Raw genomic sequence first — 21,934 nt, forward strand, 5'->3', positions numbered from 1 at the left:
ATCACTTAAAACTGTAAGCCAAGAGTGTGCATATCTCAGCCCATCAGATCTAGGGAAGACGAGTCAGATAGTCACCCTGCTGCTGTGACCATGAGCTCATGACCTCAGACTGGGGACAAACAGCCATGTCCCCCCCCTCACACACACACACACACAAAAACCCCGCTGGCAAATGCTCTCTCTCTGAAGCTAGCACTCTGCTGTTTGAAGTGGCCCTGTGGACGGAGGATGGCCCAGGCAATTCTTCTCTGTGCAGAGAGACTCTTGCAAGTATACAAGGAAAAAAACTGTAAAAGCACTTTCCAATCTAGAAAGCACTAAGCAGCGTGAATTCTCATGAAGTGGGCTCCAGAGACGGCCCTCGGCTTCCCTGTCCAGCGGGGATCATGGGCCCACGTGGCACCTGTGGCATGTAGCGGGGGCGCTAGGCTCAAGAGCAGGACTGTAAGCTGCGACACCCAGGCCGGGGCAAAACTTGGTTCGCTCATTCTGAGACCATTCCTTCCCCCATCTTGATGTTTGTGAAATTGAAGTGTCTCCCAGCCCATGCACGTGGTCAAGTCTGCCGCCTGTCCCTGGACACCCATAACTGAGTGATGTCCTAGAACGAAGGAAACGCTTCAGGGAGTGGACAGTAGTCTGCTGGCTTCAGGACAGTCGGTTCACAGTGTGCTGCTCCCCAGCGGAGACCTCACCCTGGGCAGCTGCAGCCGGCCTAGGCGCTGCATGCACACCTGCTGAACCCCCTCTCCCCAGCAGCAGGCCCTGGGGAGGGGCATTCTGGCATCTGTGGGGCCCCTGCCCCTCACCCCCCGACCCTGGTTTCCTGAGCACCTCTGAGATGACATGGCTCCCCGGAGGGTCTGGGCTGCTGCAAGGAGCCCATGCAGACTTATTTACGTCCTCGTTTACATTAGCCCGTGCACTCTGGGACAGTCCATTTGGGCTGTGATGGGGGGAGGTTGCGGTGCTGCCAGTTGGGGAGGAAAAATGCAATTTGTTCAAACTAGCTCCTTTGCTCCCAGGCTCTGAGGGAGCATCTTTTCTGGTTATTTCTGGCTCTGTGGTCCTCTTGCCTATGAACAAAATTCAAGGGGTCAGCTCCCTCCCTCTCTCCTTCCCTCCCATCACCTGGGGGCGGGGCAGAGCTTTCAGGTTTCTGGGGGGCCCCACACATGGGAGGAGGGGCTTGGTCTGATGAGTAGAATGAACCACTTCCACATCCCCTGGGTCCTGGGGGAGACGGGGATATACAGGGTTTTACACAATAATTGGACAGTTTCTGTAAGAGAGGGCTCTGGGAACTGGGAGGATGAGTCCCTTGTGTTGGCTCTAGCGGTCCCCAGGTCCCATCCTCAGGAGGAATTTGGGTGAGGGGTCAGGCAGAAAGTGTTCACCCTGCAGGGGACCGAGTGCAGCGGTCCAGGGCTGCCTAAACGGCTGCTTCTGTCCACCTGCCTCAGGGCTCGTATGTTCAAAAATGCTCCTGCACCACCCGTGCACACGGCAGGCCCTGCCTTAGGCTCCAGAGGAGCTTTGAGGTCGAGGTTTTGGAATCCGAGGCTCTGCATGGTGCTGTGTCTGGAAGCTGCTCAAGGAGCCTGGCTGCTGCAAGGTGAGGTTGCCAGGAAGTCACCCGAGCTCCTCCCCAGGCAGGGGAGCGAGGGCTGTGCCAACATCAATGCAAAGGAGAAGCCCCAGGCCTCTGGCTGCACCGCCCATCCAGCCCAGCCCTGGACTTGCTGGCTCCAGGACCCTCTGCTTCTCTCAGGACAAATAGCTACCACCTCCACAGCAAGAACGCAGATACAGCATAAGCTGGAGGACCAGTGTTGACATCTGGAATAAGCGGGGGTGGTGGCCGGGTGCCTAATGACATTAGCCTCCATTTACTGAGCACCTAGCATGTGCAAGACACTGAGCTAGCACTAGGTGTCTTTTCTCGTTCAGTTGCCATGAGATGGGTGGTATTGATGTCCCGGGACGTAGATACAGACCAGAGAGGCTAAGTCACCTGTCTGAGGACACAGAGCAATAAGTGCTGAATGAGTTCCAAATCCTGCCAGGCTCTGAGCCGGCCCTCGCACTGGGCACACCTCCTTCCTGCTAGACAGACCCCAGCCTGGCCCTGTCCTCCTTCCCGTTCTCCCGCCCCAAAGGCAGCACGTGGCCTCGTGGGGCTTCTCCTGAGCCTATAACGAGGGACCCTGGAAAACCTGCCTCCCACACCTTTCCTTGTCCCCACTTAGCCTCGGAAAGGCAGCAGTGGGGATTCATGCAGTCTTCTGTCCAACTGGCAGGGACAATGGGGGTTGGGGAGAAATGAAGCAAGGAGGAAAGAGGTCCCTCAGTCCCCACGTGTGCACCTTGGGGAGGCAAGAAGCCAGGTGGGGAGAGAAGGATCCCCCGTGGTCCCAGGAATGGGAGGGAGATGTCATCACGGGGCCGGGAAAAAGGCTCGCTCTGGGGGCACTCTAGCAAGATGGCTGTCCTGGGACCCTGTTCTCTTGGCCATGGGACAGCAGAGGGTGGCCAGCTGGGACCAGGGCAGTGCAGTTCACGGGAGTGTAGGCCAAGACTAATGAGAAACAGCAGGTGAGGTCGAGGTGGGAGAGCCCACCTGCCTTTAAGCTCATGAGCCAGCAACTCCATGTGGCAGCTGAGGTGACAGATCCCCGGTCCAGAGAGATTGGCCGGGGCCACTAGGCTGGTCAGACCCTATGCTCAGACAAGGCCACTCTCATGTGAACACAAGCCCCAAGGGCCCTGGAGAGGTCGGGGAACCAGAAGCCAGCCCCCAATGAAGGAAGGTGGAGGCAGCTGAGTGTGCAGCCTGGAGCTCCCCTCAGAGACCAAAAGGCTGTCCTGGGAGGGAGAACTGGGCTTCTCCCTGTCCGCCCTGCTGGCAGAATGAGACTCAATAAGACATCATTTTTCTCACCAATTCTGAAATTCTAATAATTTGACCTGTTTAATGGGCACCCACCTCACACTCACTAAGACGGCTGCCACCAAAACAGTAACAAGTGCTGGCAAGGACGTGGAGAGACTGGACCCTAGCACCGTGGCTGAGGGGACAAAAGGTTGCAGCCGCTGTGGGGCCCAGTCTGGCATCTCCTCCAAATGCTCAACATAGAATTTCCACACGCCCAGCTGTGCACTCCTGGGCATAGACACCCAAGAGAGCTAGAAACGGGCGCTCACACAAATGCTTGTACGTGACCGTTCATGACAGCACTGTTCACAGCATTCAAAAGGTGGAAAAACCCAAACGTCCATCAGCAGATGAGTGGATATAAAGTGTGGTCTACCCACACGATGAAATGTTATTCAGCCATAAAAAGGAATCAGATGCTACAACACAGATGAACCTCAAACATTATACTGAGTCAAAGAAGCCAGACATCAAAGGCCAAGTACTGAAATTCTGTTTACGTGAACTGTCCAGAAGAGGGACAGCCATGGAGATAGGCAGCAGATCGGGGCTGCCAGGGCCTGCAGGGAGGGAGAATGGGCAGTCACCGCCTCTTGGGTACAGGGTTTGCTTTGGGGAGATGCACGTGTTTGGGGACAAGATAAAAGTGGTGGTTGCACGTGGATCTACTAAATTGTTCACTTTAAAGTGGTTAATTTTATGTTACGTAAGTTTCAATTTTTAAAAATCTCAATAAAAATAAACAACAGGCAAGGTCAAGCGGAGGTGGGGCCTTTGTCCTGGAGGGGTCGGGTCAAGGTGGCAGACCCTAGTGCAGGTAACTCACTGTATGAGGTTTGGGTTCTGCCACATGACGTTAGATCTGAGCTGCAGTCCTGTGCCCAATCAGCGAGAACATTTTCAGGCAGACTGACCTGGGGTCTCACAGTCCCAAACTGTCCCCCCCAACCTGGGCCCAGTTTGCCTGCAGCCCCGCCATGTTCCGCTTGTGTTGGTTGTGGGACCCTGCAGCACGCCTTGCTTTTCCAACCTGCCTCCGACTCTGAAGACAACACAGATGCCGGGAGCGCCGTGCACACGTTCACTCAGGAGCAGGGTGCTGGGAGCCGTCTTGGTGGAAGGCAAGCACAATTTCAGCTGATCAGTAGCTCAAGCATAAACTTCAATAACACTTTTCTGATTAGAAATGTAAGAGGCTCGTTGTGGAAAATTCTGAAAAAAATAGGGATGGGATAAAGAGGGTGAAGATCACCTGTAATCAGCACCGCGAGAGCTAACTCAAGGTTGACACTGTGGTGCGCCTCCTTCTAGTTACCTTTCTAGCAGGGAGCACTTTATAAGTTGATGTCTTTAAATTAGTATGCAGCTCGACCACAACTTTGTGTTCTCCCTGCATTATTAATAGGGATCTTATTTTTCCAGTCCCTAAATTGGAATCCACTCTCTGACGAAGGATTTGTGTGTTGGGCAAAAGAGGTCTCCTGGAAATGGTGCGTGCTGAGTGATGGGAGTGTGGGGGGCATTCAAAGCCTTGAGACCACAGAGCAGGGTGTTTGAAACCAAGACTGTACCCATCCAGCTGGGAAATAGGGAGGACAGCATGTGTGTGTGTGTGTTCACGTGCATGTGCATGGTGTGTGTGGTTCGCATGTGCATATGTGTGATTCGTGCGTGCACACGTGCATGATTTGCATGTTCGTGTTTGTGGTATGTGATACATGTGTACATGCATGTGCACACGTGCGTGTGCATAATTATGTGATTCGTGTGTGCTTCATGAATGCACTGTATATATGTGTCGTGTGTGCATTGTGTGATCTGTGTGTGTGATTTGTGTGTGCATGTATGTGTGCACGTGTATATGCAGAACGTGTGTGATTTGTGTGTGTGCGTGTATGTGTGTGATTTGTGTTTGCATATATGTGGACACACATGTGTGCGTGATGTGTGTGTGCGTACAGTGATGGCAAGATCACAATGGCCTTTGTCCTAGCCACCAGGATCCTGGCCTGGGCTATAAGTGGCCATGTGGCTGTGGACAGTCAGACATGGAAGCCAAATAGGCCACTTCCTCCTGCATTAACATCCACAAAGTCATCGTAGGTCCTCTTAGTTATTGTCCCAGCTAGTGTATTTTTAAAAGGGCGTGCTTGTGAGACTCTTCCTTCCAATCCTATTTCAGCCTCGTGGGGTGCCTTCTCTCTCTGACCCCTCCTCTGGTTTGTCCCGTGGCTTCCCTCCTGCTCAGGTGCAGGATGCTCTTAAAAGGGACTCTGAAATTTTTTGGAGCACATGAAACTTTCCTTATGATCCACAAATATTTAATAAAACCTGTGGATGGATGAATAAATTAGACGTTTTGTCAAGTTTCGCAGACACAATCACACCATCCCAGAGGATGTATTTAGAATATGACATCTAAATACATCTCCTGGGTTTTCAGAAAATGTCTGTAGTCTGCCGTGCACAACTAGAGAAACTCAGTTTGCTCATGCAAACCCTGAACTTGCTTTTCTCCTGCCTCTCAAACCCCAACCTCATCCAGTGCTCTCTCTTTGTTTTGATCAGGGTCGTTTGTTTTATTTTGAGCACAGTCATTTCCCAGGGAACCTGGCAAATTTCTGTTTCTTCCATTTGGTCCAACAGCTTTCTCATTGCTGAAACAGACTTTGGGGGCACTTGATCCCCCATGGATACCCCTGCCACCCCCTACTGTTTCACTCTGTTTAAACAGCTAGGTCATCAGGGGCCCTATTCCATCCTCGTTTTTTCACATCATTTTTGTATTCTCTCTTACAAGTGAGCAACTCCACATGCACGACCTGCTGCCCCCCAACCAGGAGAGAGTGTAAGCCAGGACAAAAGCATCTGCTCCTCCATTCTGCATGCAAGTCCCCAAGGGTGACCCGGGAGAGCTAGTGAAGAGGAAATAACTAAAAGCACCAATATTGGAAATTTGACTCTTTCTGGGCATGAAGTTGTAAACCATTCAGCAGGCTCAAGTGCAGTACCCAAGCCAATTGGCAAAGGATTCCAGAAGCTCTTAGTGAGGAAGGGTCAGGGCTGGCCAGAGGATGGGCAAGGCTCCTGGGGCACTGGTTCTCCAATTTGGGGTGGGAGTGATCCCTGCCTCCCTGCCCAGAGGACATCTGACGATGTCTGGAGATGTTATTGGTTGTCACAACTGGCTACTGGCTTCTAGGGGGTAGAGCCAGGAATGCTGCTCAACATGTCACTAGGCACAGGATGGTCCCCGCAACAGAGAATGATCTGGCCCCGAAGTCCAGTGTTAAGGTTGAGAAACCCTATCCCAGAGAAAGCCCAATCCAGCCTCATTATTCAAAGATTCCGTATTTGTGAACTCGCATACTCGCCAAAGTCTATTTGCAGCCCCCAAATCAATACTCCCAGCATTTTCACGGTCATTGCAAACTTGTGCAGAGCAGGAAGGAATCTGAGCTGCCGATGCACACGTTCTCAGCTGAGGTCAAACGAGGTGATATCCCACCTTCTTGTGTCAGCTCTCCTCCTGCAAACACGTATCCTTTTCATGGTCTATTCAGTGCCACATTTTCCACATTTTTGTGCTTTCTGCTGGTGATTTTGCTGCTTAAAATGGCCCCTGAGCACCGTGCTGAAGTGCTATCTAGTGTCCCTCTGCAGAAGGCTATGCCTTGCAGAGAAAATACGTGTATTAGGGAAACTTCATGCAGGCGTGAGCGACAGTGCTGCTAGCTGTGAGTTCAACGTTCATGAATTAATAATATATTAAAGAAAATGGCTTTAGACAGAAGCACACATAAAGCAAGGTTATGTACTGATGGGTTGACGGAAGTGTTGTGACCAGAGGCTTGCAGGAGCCTAACGCTGTGTTCTCCTAGGAGCAACGGTTCCTTATTCACTAATCCAGAGTTGGCAGTGGCTTTTGGAACACAACAACTGTGAGCAACGACAGCCGGCTGCACACAGGCGCTAAAGGACAGGGTTTGGATGTGCAGGGTCCGTCCGTGAGCGGCCACGTGGTACAGAGGACAGAGCATCCAGGCGAGGCTGAATCTTCCTTCATCCACCCTTGCTACTGGCGCTCCCTACACTTTCTCCAGCTGTTTTGGTTTGGTTTGGGCAGCTGGTCAGTGCAGGGATTGAACTCTGGACCTTGGTGTTATCAGCACCGCATTCTAACCCACTGAGCTCATTGGCCAGCCCCCTAAACGTTCTGAGCCTCAGCTTCCTGTTAAGTGGGGACAACCGTGCCAGGAGGTGACTACAGAAACTACCCTTCACAGTACTAGGCAAAGAAATGGTGACCGTGATTATGTTTTCGTCCTAGTTGAGGCCAGTCCGTGTTCGGTGTGACTCTAAATACGAAAAGCAAATTCCCTGAAGATGGCCCCGGCCCTGCCAGCAGCTTCCCACAGATTCTCTCCAACAGCTCCCTTCTTCCTCCGTTTCCTTTTTCTGCTGTAAATAATATCCCCGGCAGGAAAGCTAAGCCTTGTTAAGCTCAGATATGAAAATATCAAAACGGAGTTAGAAAAGTGAAGCCCGGCCCAAGTCGCTCATGAGGACACATTTCAGGCCAGCTCGGAGGTGCCCTAGGCCAGCTGGAGGAGGCTCATGGGTGGCCAGAGGCTCGATGGTGCCCATCGACGGATGAACAGATGGAAGCACAAAGCGGCGTCTCTGTGTGGTGGAATATGACGCAGCCATGAAGAGGAGTGACGTTCGGACACCTGCCCCATGTGGATGAACCTTGAAAACATTGTGCCTGACACACAAGGCCACACACTGTATGATTCCATTATATGAAGTATTCGGGATCAGTAAACGCATTGAGACAGGAAGTAGATCAGTTCTTGCCAGGGAGGGGTGGGTACGGGTTTCTTTTGGGGGTGATGAGAATGTTCTAAAATGGTGGTGAATTGTTTACACAACTCTATGAATATACATTCATTCACTGAAATGTATACTTTCAATGGGGAAATTGTATGGTATGTGAATTATATCTCAATTAATAAAGCTGTTATTTATTTATTTATTTATTATTTTTATTAATTTATTTATTTAAAAGACGACCGGTAAGGGGATCTTAACCCTCGACTTAGTGTTGTCAGCACCACACTCTCCCAAGTGAGCTAACCGGCCATCCCTACATAGGGATCCGAACCCGTGGCCTTGGTGTTATCAGCACCACATTCTCCCAAGTGAGCCACGGGCCGGCCCCTTAGAACTGTTTTTTTAAAAAGAGAAAGAGAAGTAAAAGAATGCGCCTCCTGAGCGTTGGCCCTGCTTGGAGAGGGTTGTCCTGGAGCCAAGTCAAGCAGGGCCCAGTCTGTGCTCTGAGTCCGCACATGGCACCACAGGCCAAACCTCTCCCATGGAGGCGGGGGCCACGCTCCAGTCACCGCCACGCAGTTCATGGTGGCCTGGAGCCCTTCAGCAGAAGCATGTCGCATCCTGAGTGCTTCCGTACTGCGACCATGACCAAGACAGGCATAGGTATGGTGGGCCCGTGGCAGTGGCACCAGCCTCTGAGTACAGGACCCCCGTTCCCAGGCAGGTGACAGTATCAGACAATTCCCACTAAGTGAGGCCGCAGGCGGGATTGATAGAAATAGTCTTCTCTAATTTATCATTCACTTAAGTGCCACCTCGTAGGAACCTCCTGGGAGCCCACTGGCCACCTGCTTGTCACAGAAGGCGCTGCAGGCTGCAGCCTCAGTGAACCCAGACCATGCTCTGAATTGCAAAGAACAACCAAACTCAACCTGTGCCCCCCGCTCTTCTGCCAGGCCCAGAGGGCAGAGTGTGCTGTGGCTCCCAGAGAGGGGCTGTGCACACGGAGGGGCCCTGGGCTATTTGGAGAAAGGAGAATTTTGCATGAGGTGCCCCATGGTAGCTGGATTCTCAGGGGTTTTAAGCATCAAGGAGGGCAAAACTTGTGTGCAGCTGATGTGGCAAACCAGGGTTCAAATCCCAACGCCACTGCGTACTGGCTGGGTTAGTGTTCTGGGATCGCCGTAACAAAGTACCACAGATGTGGGCTTTACTCTCCCACAGTTCGGAGGCTGGAAGTCCAAAATCACAGTGCCAGTGGGTCTGTGCTCTGCCTGGAGGCTCTAGGAAAGGATCCTTCTTGCTTCGTCCAGGTTCTGGTGGCTCCAGGCATTCCTTGCCTTGTGGCTGCATCACTCTAATCCCTCTGTTGTCACATGGCCATCTTCTCTCTGTGTCCCTAAATCCAGTATGACCACAACTCAAGATCCTTAACTAATTACATCTGCACAGACCCTATTTCCAAATGGGGTCACCATTCTGAGGTTCCAGGTGGACATGCATTTTGGGGGGATGCTCTTCAACCCACTACACCAGCCATAGGTTGTTGAGGACATTAGTTAAGCCCTCTCAGCCTCAGTTTCCCCACTGGTAAAATGGGGGCAGTAATCCTACTTTATACCTCTAGCTCATCTGTTATGTGAAATGCTTCACAGAAAGTACCTCGCCCAGCCTTCAGCCCATGGTCATTTGATAAATGTTACTTTCTTTTCCCACGAAAGCTTCCTGAAACCATGTACAGGGTGGGAGGTGATTGTATTTTCTTCTCTCTATGTGACCCCTAAGACTGGTTCATGAAGAGAGCACACATCCATCACCTGCAGGGCTTGTTAGAACACAGATGCTGATGTAATGTGTCTGGGGTGGGCAGAGAATTTGTACTCCTGGTAAGTTCACAGAGGATGCGGACACTGCTGGTCTAGGGGCCACACCTTGAGGACCACTGTCCTACAGGGAAGAGAATGAGCTTTAAACACAACCCCACAAGAAAGCAAGTTCTCCAGACAGTCTTGTGGACATGGTCAGAGGTCAACTGAGCTTTGGAGCCCAGCAAGGGGCTCCCTCCCACTTCCTTCCACTTGTGAGTTCTGATGTCCATATCTTTCTCCCCAGGGCAGCCTTCCCTCTGGGGAACAGCCTGGAGCTCTCATGGGGGCTCCCTTCCTGGGGCATTCTGGCATTGGGTGACCTCTCTCCCATGGAATCTCTCCTGGGGCGCTTGGGCTGGCCTCACACTGGGAGGCATCTGCTCTGGCATCTGCTGCTGGCTTCCCCTTCTATGTACTTTCATTGCATCACCAAGTCCAGTGCTCAGCAAGGTTTTGGCCATTGAGTAGACTCTGGGGAGCAAGTAACAGGATTGTCCCTGGCAAATCTTCCTCTCACCTCTCCTGGATACTGCAAAGGCTGCCTAGTCAGCCTCCGTGCCTCCACACTTGCCCCTGTATCTGTAAGGAAATGCATTTGCTTGCTAGAAACAGAGATCCAACCACAGTGGCTTTAAAATATTAGGGTTTGTTTTCTTATATAAAAGAAATTTGAAAGGTGGCATTTCCACAAAGTCTTCAGGGGCCCAGGATCCTATCTGTCTCTTCTACCACCCTTACCACATATCTTCTGACCTCAATGTTGGCTCATTGTCTCAAGTGGCTGCTGGGGCTCCAGCCATCACATTCACATTCCCAGAAGGATAAAGAAAAGGAGGATAAAAGTGCCCAGTGTGAGGGGCATGGAAGACTGAGGAGTTGTCTAGAAAAAATGGTTGGGAAGGAGGCCTGGCATAGTGCCAGGCACTTAGTAGGTGCTTGGCAGGTATCAGGTGAGTGAGTCTGAGGGGAAGGCAGCCTGGGAGAAAGACACAGTGTGGGCAAAGGCAGTAGGGTACATGGATTGCCAAGAGCAGTTAGTTTTCTGTTTTGCTGACAGAAATGATTCTTCTCTTTAGCCAACAAATTTTTCCTTACCTTACAGTCCAGCAGTGCTGCAGGCTAGGTAAGGTTTGCCCTCTGGAAAATCAGGGCCGTCCTCCTTGGGTCCCTGGTATCGAAACAGGAGTTTAGCACAGGGCTCCCCTCCCCCAGCCTCAGCAGGGGCAGTTGCTCGCCCGGGCCCTCCCAGCTGTGGTTGGAGGACAGGTCACCACCAAATCCCACACAGGTCTTGGGTGGGTCATTCAACCTACTAGAGGTGGATTGCGTTTATTGTTCTGAATTCCTCACTGTCCTCCCTCACAGACCTTGCAGTGCCCTTGAGAGAGTAAAGCCCATCACCCCACTCGCTGACATTGAATTTGGCCAGGTGACTTGCTCCGGCCAATGGTCTGGTAGCTGACATCGGGAGCAGAGCCCTCACGGTGCTTTGTTTTTGTGGCTGGCGGCAATAAACGTGATCCATTTGAGGAGGACCCACGGGGCACTGGGCGTGATGCCGGCCCTTTATTCACGCCGTTGACAAATGTTGCTTTTGTGTTTCCTGTTAATGACTGGTGCTTCTTGAGCAGGCCTTGCCCTAGGCCCTGGGTACCAGGTGCCAGGGCAGACTACCCTCACCCTCGGGGTCTCACGTCCTTCTCACGCTGCTGAGAGTCCCCCCAGGCTCACTCCATTTCCAGAGAGAAGGAAACCGAGTGGCCCACATTCCTGCAGGTGCACCCCAGCCTCAGAGCCAGAGCCTCGACACAAACCAGGCGGGAGATGAGCTAGAGGGATCCCCGAGGAGCTGGCGGGAACCTCGTGGTGGCTGCCAGAGCAGGAATTGGGCTGCTGTCCGGGACATTTCCTAGAAGGGCTTCTCCGCTAGTGCAGCCGGTGCCTCAAGGACACTTTTTCCAACAAGGCTTGGCCCTGCTTCTGGGAGAAGAGGAGACTGTGAGGATTTCCCACCCTCCCCGAGTCTTGCCATATTCCAGTCCTGAAAAGCAGGAATTATGGTCCCCTTTTCCACAGGGGAAACTGAGGCCCAAAGATGTCTCCAGCCCAAGGACCACTCAACCCACAGGGCCATGCCAGGTCCAAACCCAGGCTGCTGTGACCCTAAACCCAAGGCTCATACCTTGTCTGGGCACCTATGGCTTAGGGGCTTCTTTGTTTGAGAATATAGTAAGTAGAAAATTCAAGGTACAGTGAGGCCAACAGATGAGACAGTTGCCACTGAAAACACAGGTTGCTACTCACAGATCCTAGAGAGGGATAAACATGCCACAGAGGGCCTCACGTGGAAGCACCAGGTCAGGCAGGTGGCAGAGGGAGGGAGGACTGTGGGCAGGAGCTTTTATTGTGATTTCTGTGGAATGGAAGGGGCAAGGCAGAATAACCAGGCTTAGAGTTGACTAGTGTGCATAACCTCAGTGGGCTCTGGGTCCTGGGGCTGTCCCTTCTTGTCTGGTACCTGGCCCTGGGGTGATTAGGGCAGGTGGATGGTGGCCAGAGTGTGAGGAGGTGGCTGGGGGTGTGGGATCTGGGTTAGCAGCTTGCTTTTGAAAACCACACCCTTGGGAAGAGGACACCTCCCAGCAAGGTGACCCGGGCATATCATCACACTGTCCAGAATAAGATATGCCCAGCACATGCACATGGGTGGATGTTTAGGCATCACATGTAGAAACTAGAAACATGGCCAATGCTTTCTTCTTCCAGCCTTTCTACCAGAGAGCAGCCCAGGCACTGGAGAGCTGAATCCGGAGGACGCTTGATGGTTCCAAGAATTGGGTTGACACCCCAGGATGTGAATCTCAACAGCCCTGGCCTTATGCCATGTATAGGTAGATTCTAGATTTTTTAAAGAAAACTTTTTATTGCAGTATAATGCACAAACCAGAAAGTGTCTGAAACACAAGCTTAGAGCTTGACATGTGTTCACAGAGTGAAAAGAGGCCTGTGTCACCAGCACCCAGATCAGGAAATAAAGAAACAGAGCACCCCCAGCCCCATAGAAGCCCCTCCTGCTCCTGCCCAGCCTCTAACCCCCCAGGGTAACTGCAATCCTGATGCCTCATACCTGAGATGCGTTTCCAGTTTCATGCTTTATGGAAATGCAGTCCAACAGCCCACACTCTTCTGTGACTGGCTCTTTCACACAACACTGTTTGTGAGATTCATCCTGGTGAGAAGTCTGTTCTCGTTGCTGTGAAGTTTTCCATTGTGTGAGGGCAATATCGTTTATTTATGCATTCTCCTCTTGATGGACATGTCATTATTTTTAGTTCGGAGCTGTTACAGTGTCATAGTGAACATTTTTGTGTAAGTATTTGGGGGCATTCCTGCAGAGTTAATACCTACAAGCAGGGTGGCTAGGGTGTAAGGTATGCAAAAATTTAGCTTTACAACATAGGGCCAATCCATTTGTTTACCAAATGGTTGTTTCAGAGATCTACTGCTGGGGCCAGTCCCGTGGCTCACTTGGGAGAGTGCAGCGCTGCTAGCACCAAGACTGCAGGTTCAGATCCTATATAGGGATGGCCGGTGCACTCACTGGCTGAGTGTGGTATGGATGACACCAAGCCAAGGGTTGTGATCCCCTTACTGGTCAAAAAAAAAAAAAGAGAGATTTGCTGCATAACCAATTACCCCCAAACTTGGCTTAAACAACAATTTATTGGGGAGTCCAGTTGGCTGCTTGGGCTTCCTCACAACATGGCAGCATCCAGGCAGTCAGATTTCTTATGCGGTGGCTGACTTCCAAAGAATGAAAGCAGAAGCTGCCAGATTTAATAAGAACTAGGCCCAGAATTGGCACAGTGTCACTACAACTTTATTCTCTTGGCCAAAACAAGTCAGAAGGTAAGTGTGTGTTGCAGTACACACACACACACACAAACACACAGAGGAAGGGACGGGGTGGACGGTGGCTATCTTTGGAGGCTGCCCCACGATTGTACCAATTTCCACTTCCACTTGTAAAATGTGACAGTTGTGGTGGCTTCACATCCTCCCCAATCCTGTGCTACACTGACTGTCTTCAATACATTCAGATATTTAAAAAGCAAAAAAAGAATCTCCACAGTACCCTAACGTCCAAAGGAATGCATCAACTCTGCTGGGGGAGGGCCGGATTAAGGGCTCGGTGGCCAAACAGTAGGAGGGGCCACGTGGCCCCCACCCGGGCCTGACCTCCAGGCCCGATCTCTCCTGATGGTTGCAAAACCCAGAACCTGACTGTGGAATTTACTGCCTCTGTCACTTGGAGTAGGTGTAGGGGCTGCCTTATGAAGATTCAAATTTGCATAAGCCGGGGGAGAGCTTGGCTGCAAGAGAGCCATGAGCTTGCAGTAGCAACACAAATGCTCTGAAATGCTTAAAATAAAACCAGTAAAGAAGCGGGCCAGCTAAGAGAAGGTGTGACTACCCAGTATACACTGAAAATTTATGTTCAGTCCTCAAATCCTTGCAAGTGTTCAGCTGACTATGTTTAAACCAGTCATTGACTATAACCAGAATTCACTTTTCAAAAGCGACGCACCCAGCCTAGAGTCCCAGCTCCCGTGTGGGGGAGGTAGGCACTGTTATTTCTGCTCTGTAAATGGAAAGCTGCTGTCAGGGGCTGTGTGGGACAGTGAGAAAAAATGTGTAGGGTTTTAGCAACAGGAATGAACGTGGTGGACATAGATCCCCTGGCTATAAATGCAAATGCATAGCTGAGCTCAAAAGAAAGAAGGACAGATTCCCAAGTGTGAAAAACTCAAAGCCAGAGCAGTAAGGTTGGGCTTATGACGCTGTGGCCTGAGGTGTAGACCTTAGATCCAGCGTGAGGCTAGAGCGGTGACGCTCATGCCGGGAGAGCCTTGACCTTGAATCTGTGTGAGATGGAGAACAGAAACAGATGGCTGAAAATGCAAATCACTGAAGAGCTGCCCAGTGAAAAGGGACAGAACAACTCCAGCCACCAGCCCCGAAGAAGACTCAGGAAGTTCCCATCTCCAGTGGTCTTGGGTGCTTACCAAGGGCTTGGGGGAGGGCAGAATGGAGAGTTAATGCTTAATGGGTATAGTTTCTTTTTGAAATGATGAAAAAGTTCTGTAACCAGATGGTGGCATCACATTGCAAATGTGCTTAATGCCACTGAATTGTGCCCTTAAAAATGCTTAGAATGGTAAATTTTATGTTATGTATATTTTTACCATAGCATTATTTGTAAATAATATGCCTGTCTACCTGGTAAAACTATCGTAAAACTATAAGGACCAATAAGAATGCTCAATTAGGTGTCCAGTTATGAAAGCAGTATTCACAAATCAATAGTTTTCTACATGCCACAGCAATAATTAGCTAGAAAATACAGTGGTGAAGTGAAACCGCCAGAATAGCCACAGGATATCACTCACAATAGTAGCCAAGACAAAAACACTGAGTAATTAACTGAATGAAATAAGTCAGGTTTATAGGAAAAGGGGCTACAACGTGTGAAGCTGCTCAAGAAATATTTGTTAAAGGAATGAATAATTTCAAAGTTCCCAAAGGGATATAAAAGAAACAAGAATACAAAAAAAAGATTTACCCTGTTAAAAAAATGTTTTTTCAGAACAAAGATGAGCAAAGACATTGATTACCCCGTTGGTACCTATAAAGACTGACTATCAAAAAGAAAAAAAAAGTAATAACGACTTGTTTGGAATGGTTAAAACATGTGTAGCTAATAGTAGAGCATTAGACATCAACAATGAAAGACGACAATCTTACCAGTTAGTGAGTCCAAGTGAAGGGTCTATAGGTGTTCATTGTCTGATCTTTCAAACATTTTTTTTTTTTTAAGAGGACCAGTAAGGGGATCTCAACCCTTGACTTGGTGTTGTCAGCACCACGCTCTCCCAAGTGAGCTAACCGGCCATCCCTATATGGGATCCGAACCCGTGGCCTTGGTGTTATCAGCACCGCACTCTCCCGAGTGAGCCACGGGCCGGCCCCTCAACCATTTTTTAAGATTGAAACTTTTCAAAATAAAAAGTTGGAAAATTTATGAAAACAGGAAAATTTGAGCATTAATTGGATATTGGATGCTGTTAAGAAAACACTGCTATTTTTTAAAGTGTGTTAATGGGATTATGGTGACGGTTTTCAGAAGTGTCCTTGTCTTTTAAAGGTACGTCTTGAAATACATTCAGATGACATGATACAATATCTAGGGTTTTCAAAGTCTGAAATGTGGGAGGAGGGGAGAAGTGTAGATATTGATGAAACAAGATTAGCCATGAGTCGACAATTGCTGAAGCCTGGGTGATGGGTACATGGGAGTTCATTATGTTATACTCTTGACTTTTGTTTATATTTAAACTTTTCCATAATAAAATGATTTTTTAAAGTCAATGTATTCATGTGTGTTCAAAGATGACGTAATTGGCTATGTGAAAAATCCCAAAGAATCAACACGAAAACTTCCTGGAACTCTAAGTGATTATAACAAGGTTCCAGGATAGGTTAATATACAGAGGTCAATTGCTTTTCTGTATACCAGTAATGAACAATTAGAATTTGAAATAAAAAACATGATACCATTTATATATATCTCAAAAAAAATACTTAGGTATAAAGCTAACAAGATATATTCAGGATCTATATGAGGAAAATTACAAAACTGATGAAATAAATCAAAGAAGTTCCAAATAAAGGGAGAGTATTCCATGTTCATGGATAGGAAGACTCAATATTGTCAATATGTCATTTCTCCCTACTTGATCTATAGATCAGATGCAAACCCAGTCAAAATCCCAGAAAATTATTTTGTACATAACAACAAACTGATTTTAAAGTTTATATGGAGAGGCAAAAGACCCAGAATAGCCAACACAGTATCAAAGGAGAAAAGCAAAGTCAGAGGATCAAAACCACCCGACTTCAAGACTTACTGTAAAACTACAGTAATCAAGAGTGCGGTATTAGCAAAAGAACAGACAAACAGATCAATGGAACAGACTAGAAAATCCAGAAATAGACACACACGAATACGAGAGTACTTCAGAAAGTTCATGGAAAAATAAAATGGAAAGATAATACAAATCTTTTGTCTGTTTTGTTTCCGGCAGCTGGCTGGTACAGGGATCTAAACCCTTGACCTTGGTGTTATAACAACACACTCTAATCAACTGAGCTAACAGAGCAGCCCCCCATCGACTTTTTTGAAGTACCCTCATATAGCTCATTCCTCAGAAAACAGTGGAGCAGATCTGAGCTCTTTAGTAGGTTTATATCAATACCGAGGGAAAACTCCTTTTATGAAAAGATTTGTTTCTAACAGGCTTTCCTCTCTCACCACCAACTCAGGGCAGTTTCTCCAAGAACCTGATGAACCCCACTCAGAAGCGGGGCCCTGCAACAGGCAGCTCCTGTTCAAATTTGCACAGCCCTGCACATGGCAGGCCCATTCTCTGTGGCCTTCCCTGGGTCCCTGGCCAAGCCCCACGCCTGCTGGATATTCTGTTCCTAAAACGGATGGCTCACACTGATTGAGAACTGACCACATGCCAGGCACCGTTCCAAGGGCTTTACATGGATTGAATCATTTATGCCTCACTATGGCCCTTTGAGGTGGGTGATATTATTATGCCCATTACAGATGAGGAAACTGAGGCACAGAAAGGAGGATTATCTCACAAGACAGTGGGAGAAGCCAGATGCAGCCACAGGCAGTCTGCCCCAGAGGCTTCTCCACCTGGCCCCACCGCTGCCTTCCCCAGTAGACGGGGGTGGACCCCTGGAGGACAGGGGTTATCTGCTTGCTCCCTCAGTTCCTGGTGCCCAACACAGTCCTGGCACACAGTGGGTGCTCACATTTGTTGAACGAGAGGAACCCTGACCACAGGGCAAGTGGGAGCCCACCACAGGACCCTGACCTTAGCTCCGGCTGCTGCGTCTTCAACAAACGTGCCTAATTATGCACCAGGCTAGTGATGGGTGTCAGTCCCGCCCAGCAGTCCCGGGGAGCCTCGTCCTGTCTGGGTCCCAGCCTGGGCATTTAGCTTGCTGCATTTCCAGGAGCATCCACGTGAGCCTGGGAGTCCCTGAGTGACACCCAGGTAAGTTTTCTCAGCACGTCCCTGGCCTTGAAGGCTTAGATTAGCTGGTTCCTCCCCTCTGTACAATCTAGACCTTTCTTTCCCAGCTTCTGTTTTCTCTCCTGTGGGGTGATAACGGAACCATCCCACAGAGTCACTGGCATGAGACCAGGGGTGCAAAGCAGGCACCTAACACGGTGCCATACTGTGCGTAGGGCTCACCCAGCGGGCATCAGGGGCTGTCATGGTTATAACAACATGATATTCTTTCCTAGTCAGAGCACTTTAGGGGCAAAATGGCATCAGTCTCTGAGACCCTTCCCTGCAGGAATGATCCAGGAGCAAGAAGCCTGGGAAGGGAGAAGCCCCAGAAGCAGCACCTGAAACAAGGATGTGGACGGAGTCATTTACAGGGCCTGGGAGAAGGGTGATGGGCGGTACAAGCCGCTCATTTGCTAGGCAGCCAGTGCCAGGTGGGCAATGGGAACTCGACCCACTCGGGGTCCTCTGGGATGGTGTAGGATGTGCCTTAGAGCCATCCTACCCTAGGGACAAGTAGGTCAAGTTTATCCATCACGTGCCACTTGTCACGGGTGAGGGCTGCTCCCTGGCAGGGCCAGCCCACCCACCGAGTGTGCCCTTAGGTGAATGGTGACAGGTACTCACAGGAGGACATTGTCCTCTAGCACTCTGTAGAAGCAAAGAAATGGGGGAGGGAAAGAGAGAGCTGGGGAAAGAGTAGAGATAGAGGAGGAGAGGTATGGGGACAGTGAGGCAGAGAGACAGGGGACCAGGTGGTTAATGTCACAGCAGCCACAGGACCCTCCCTCCAGTCACAGCAACCTGCTCAAGGTCACTCCCTGGTCCCCTGTATACCACAACAAGTCCCATCTTCCTGGAGCATGTGAGTGGAAGAAGTCACCTGGCCAGCCAGACCCTGCCCCTGCCGCCACCGCTCCCTGCTCAGGGCACGGCTGAAACAAGGTCGCCGCTGGTGATCCCATCGCTTCCTTCCTTCTTCCCTCCAGGGCTGTTGTAGCAAACCCCTGCCTTGTCTCATCTGGTGGAGATGGCCTGTCTCTCCCTTCTCCACAGTTGACAAACCTGCCACGGAGGCGAGCAGCACTGGGTCCACTCAGCAGCCTGCAAAGCACGGCATGTCCCCAGCCTCCTGCACCCCAGCCACCCGGGCTCCCAGAGCGGACGCTGCTTTTGCACCGAAGGTAAATGTTCATCTTCTCCTTCCAAGGCAGGGCTGTTGAAACTTCTCTTTAGGTCAAGGACCCCTTAGAGAGTCTGATAGGAGCCACTTGCCAGGGAACTTCACACTGGCTGGCTGTGAAGGGCCCCGCACAGCGAGAGTCTGTGCTTTCATCAAGCGTGAAGTGTTTGGAGGAAGATTAGCCTTCCAGCTCCTGCAGAGACACAACTGCAAGATGGGGGAGCCCAGGAGGAGGCTGAGGCCAAGGCTGGGCTCTGGCCACACAGCCTCTGAGTTCCCCTGAACCTCCACCTCTCCCCTGACCACATCACCTGGGGGAACCAGGACGGACCACATTACGGGGCTCCCACTAGGCTTTCCCAGGCCTGAAACACCCCCAGCCCCCACCCATCTTAACCTCATCCACGAGGCTCTCAGGAAGGTGAGAAATCTCTTAACGCCTCTGAAATCTGAGCAGAAATCACTTCTGCTCCAGCGTTTGAACACAGCTGGAAACCAAGTGAGGGATGAGAGGCCCATTAGCAGAGGAGCCGCCTGGAAAAGCTGCTCCTCGGGGGGCCTCCCAGGCCTGGGAGGGGTGGGCAGGGCCCAGTGGGTCTGGCATATAAGCTGGTCATGGATTGTGACATTCCAACTGTGGCTTAAGCAGCAAAGGGCTCTCAGGGCTGCCCACAGCTGATGGTCGGTAACAGGGAGATGGAACTGAGGCCCAGGCAGAGGGCCACAGGGCCGGCCTCACCCTCGGTTCAGATCGCAGCGACACGTAGAATAAACTTTGCCTGCAGGCAAGGCCCTGAGCCTTTCTCAGAGCCAAGGGGAAGTGGGTTTGGTGAGGAGATGCAGGGAAGTTTCTAGAAGCACACTCCTTGCCCTCTGCAGCCTCTCTCCCAGTCTGTGGCTGCCTGAGGCAGGCGTGTGTCTCCCCACTTCGGAAGCAGCTTTGGGAATCTGCTTGCCAGAGGTCAGTTCTCAGGTGCCTCTTTTTATTGGGGGAGGGGGCAGGACTGTGCTTCACCCACATCTACTCTCACCCTCCCTGAACCTGGTCCCAGCCCAGACGCACCCCCTAAGCATCCTCTTTAGGAGGTTGTGACAGCTGCTTTCTCCGCGGCCACAGCAGTTTTCTGGATTGGTTTCCCATGGCTGCTGTAACAAAGTACCCCCAGCTGGGTAGCTTAAACAATGAGAGTTTATTTTCTCATGACTCAGAGGCTAGAAATCAGAGATCAAGGTGTCAGCAGGGCTGCATTCCCTCTGAGGCACTAAGGGAGGGTCCCTCCTGTCTCTTCCAGCTCCGGTGGTGGCCACAATCCCTGGTGCTCTTAACTTGAGATGCATCTCTCCAACCTCTGCCTCTGGCCCTGACTTGTAGAGTTTGCTGATTCCCCTGGTGTTTCCCCTGGTGTAAGTGCAGCAGCTCTTGCTTTGCACAATGGTGCAGAACTGGAACAAGGACTGTGCAAGCTGAAACCAAGCAAAGTCATCTCAACAACCGATGGAGGATATTACAATTATTCTGTGACCTTTAAGGATTTTTGTCAAAACACAAACTTTCTTACCATTTGTTATAAATGTATAGGAAAATTAAAAAATGGAAAAATAAAGATTTATGTAGTTCATTGCCACTTAAAACATTAGAAACATGGAGAATTAAAAACTTACTAAGAGTAGTTTGCACAGTGCCAGTGTTTTTCATCTTGCCGTGTAACATGTGACGTGGAGCGGGCACCTTTTCTGTGCCTTGGTGAATTTCCATGCTCCTTTCTTTATTTTTTTTTAATTTTTTAATTTTTATTTTTTGTCGTTTTTCGTGACCAGCACTCAGCCAGTGAGTGCACCGGTCATTCCTATATAGGATCCAAACCCGCGGCAGGAGCGTCGCCACGCTCCCAGCGCGGCACTCTACCGAGTGTGCCACGGGCTCGGCCCTCCATTCTCCTTTCTAAGTTTGGTTCAGCTCCCAACATCTTATCCTCTGGGTTTTCAGTGTTGTGAAATGTCTTCTAGAGTTCCTATAATATGAAGTTTTTTGCTGCCATTAGTTCCTCTGTGACATCTCCATCTTTTTGCTCATTTACGTTAAGTTGCCTTCACTAGGTCCCTGTGGCTGCACACCCAGTGTCTCTCAAACAGCAGCGATGTCAACATTCCTAAAGTCAATTATTTCTTCTATAAACTCCATTTATGTTTGATTCAAACTTCACTTCCCTTGTTACCAGTGTTTCACTGCTGTTCTTCCATGTTAGTTGGCCAATCTCCTCTTTAGGTTATCTACTTCTGTAAAATGTCCAGCGGGTTTATTGTTGGGAGACAAGGAAGCGACACACCTACACACTCTGCTGTCTGTGTGGGAACTGAGATGCACAGTGACCAATCACTGACAGGCTTTGAAAGAAGCGATGTGATTGGTCGCTGATCATGAAGCACATCTGTTATTCAAGCAGTGATTTGTGTACTGAAGAGCTAGTAGGGAAGTGTATACTTTATGCAAACACTCACAGCTACCACTGTGGGAACTGACATTTGAACTGTGTTGTTGGGGGACTGATTATCTAACTAAACAATGCTCACCACGTATCAGGACCATTCAAAGCCAGAACTGCCTATAATTTTATGATGGCTAATTTCAAGACACCAGCATGACATCGCTGAACATAGGGTTGAGAAGAGATGCTGAGAAGCAGACCGTTGTATATTATTCTCACCAAACAGGTACCATCAATGTGAATACCCTCAGGAGGGAGTAAAATATAGTGGTGAAATAATTAAAAAGGACGAGTGTTGAATATTTATTATTTTGTTTTTATATAATTTACTAAGTATACATTTATGTATTTTAATTCTTAATAGTGGCTTGGTTAACAACCAGTTTGCAAAATTTCTGAAAGTTTAATAATAACCTCTAAGAGCCCAGATGAGCCAGTTCCATCATGCAGGATGGAATTTGGGGTAAGGAGGG

Source organism: Cynocephalus volans, chromosome 3 (genome assembly GCF_027409185.1).
Source record: "Cynocephalus volans isolate mCynVol1 chromosome 3, mCynVol1.pri, whole genome shotgun sequence".
NCBI lineage: Eukaryota > Metazoa > Chordata > Mammalia > Dermoptera > Cynocephalidae > Cynocephalus > Cynocephalus volans.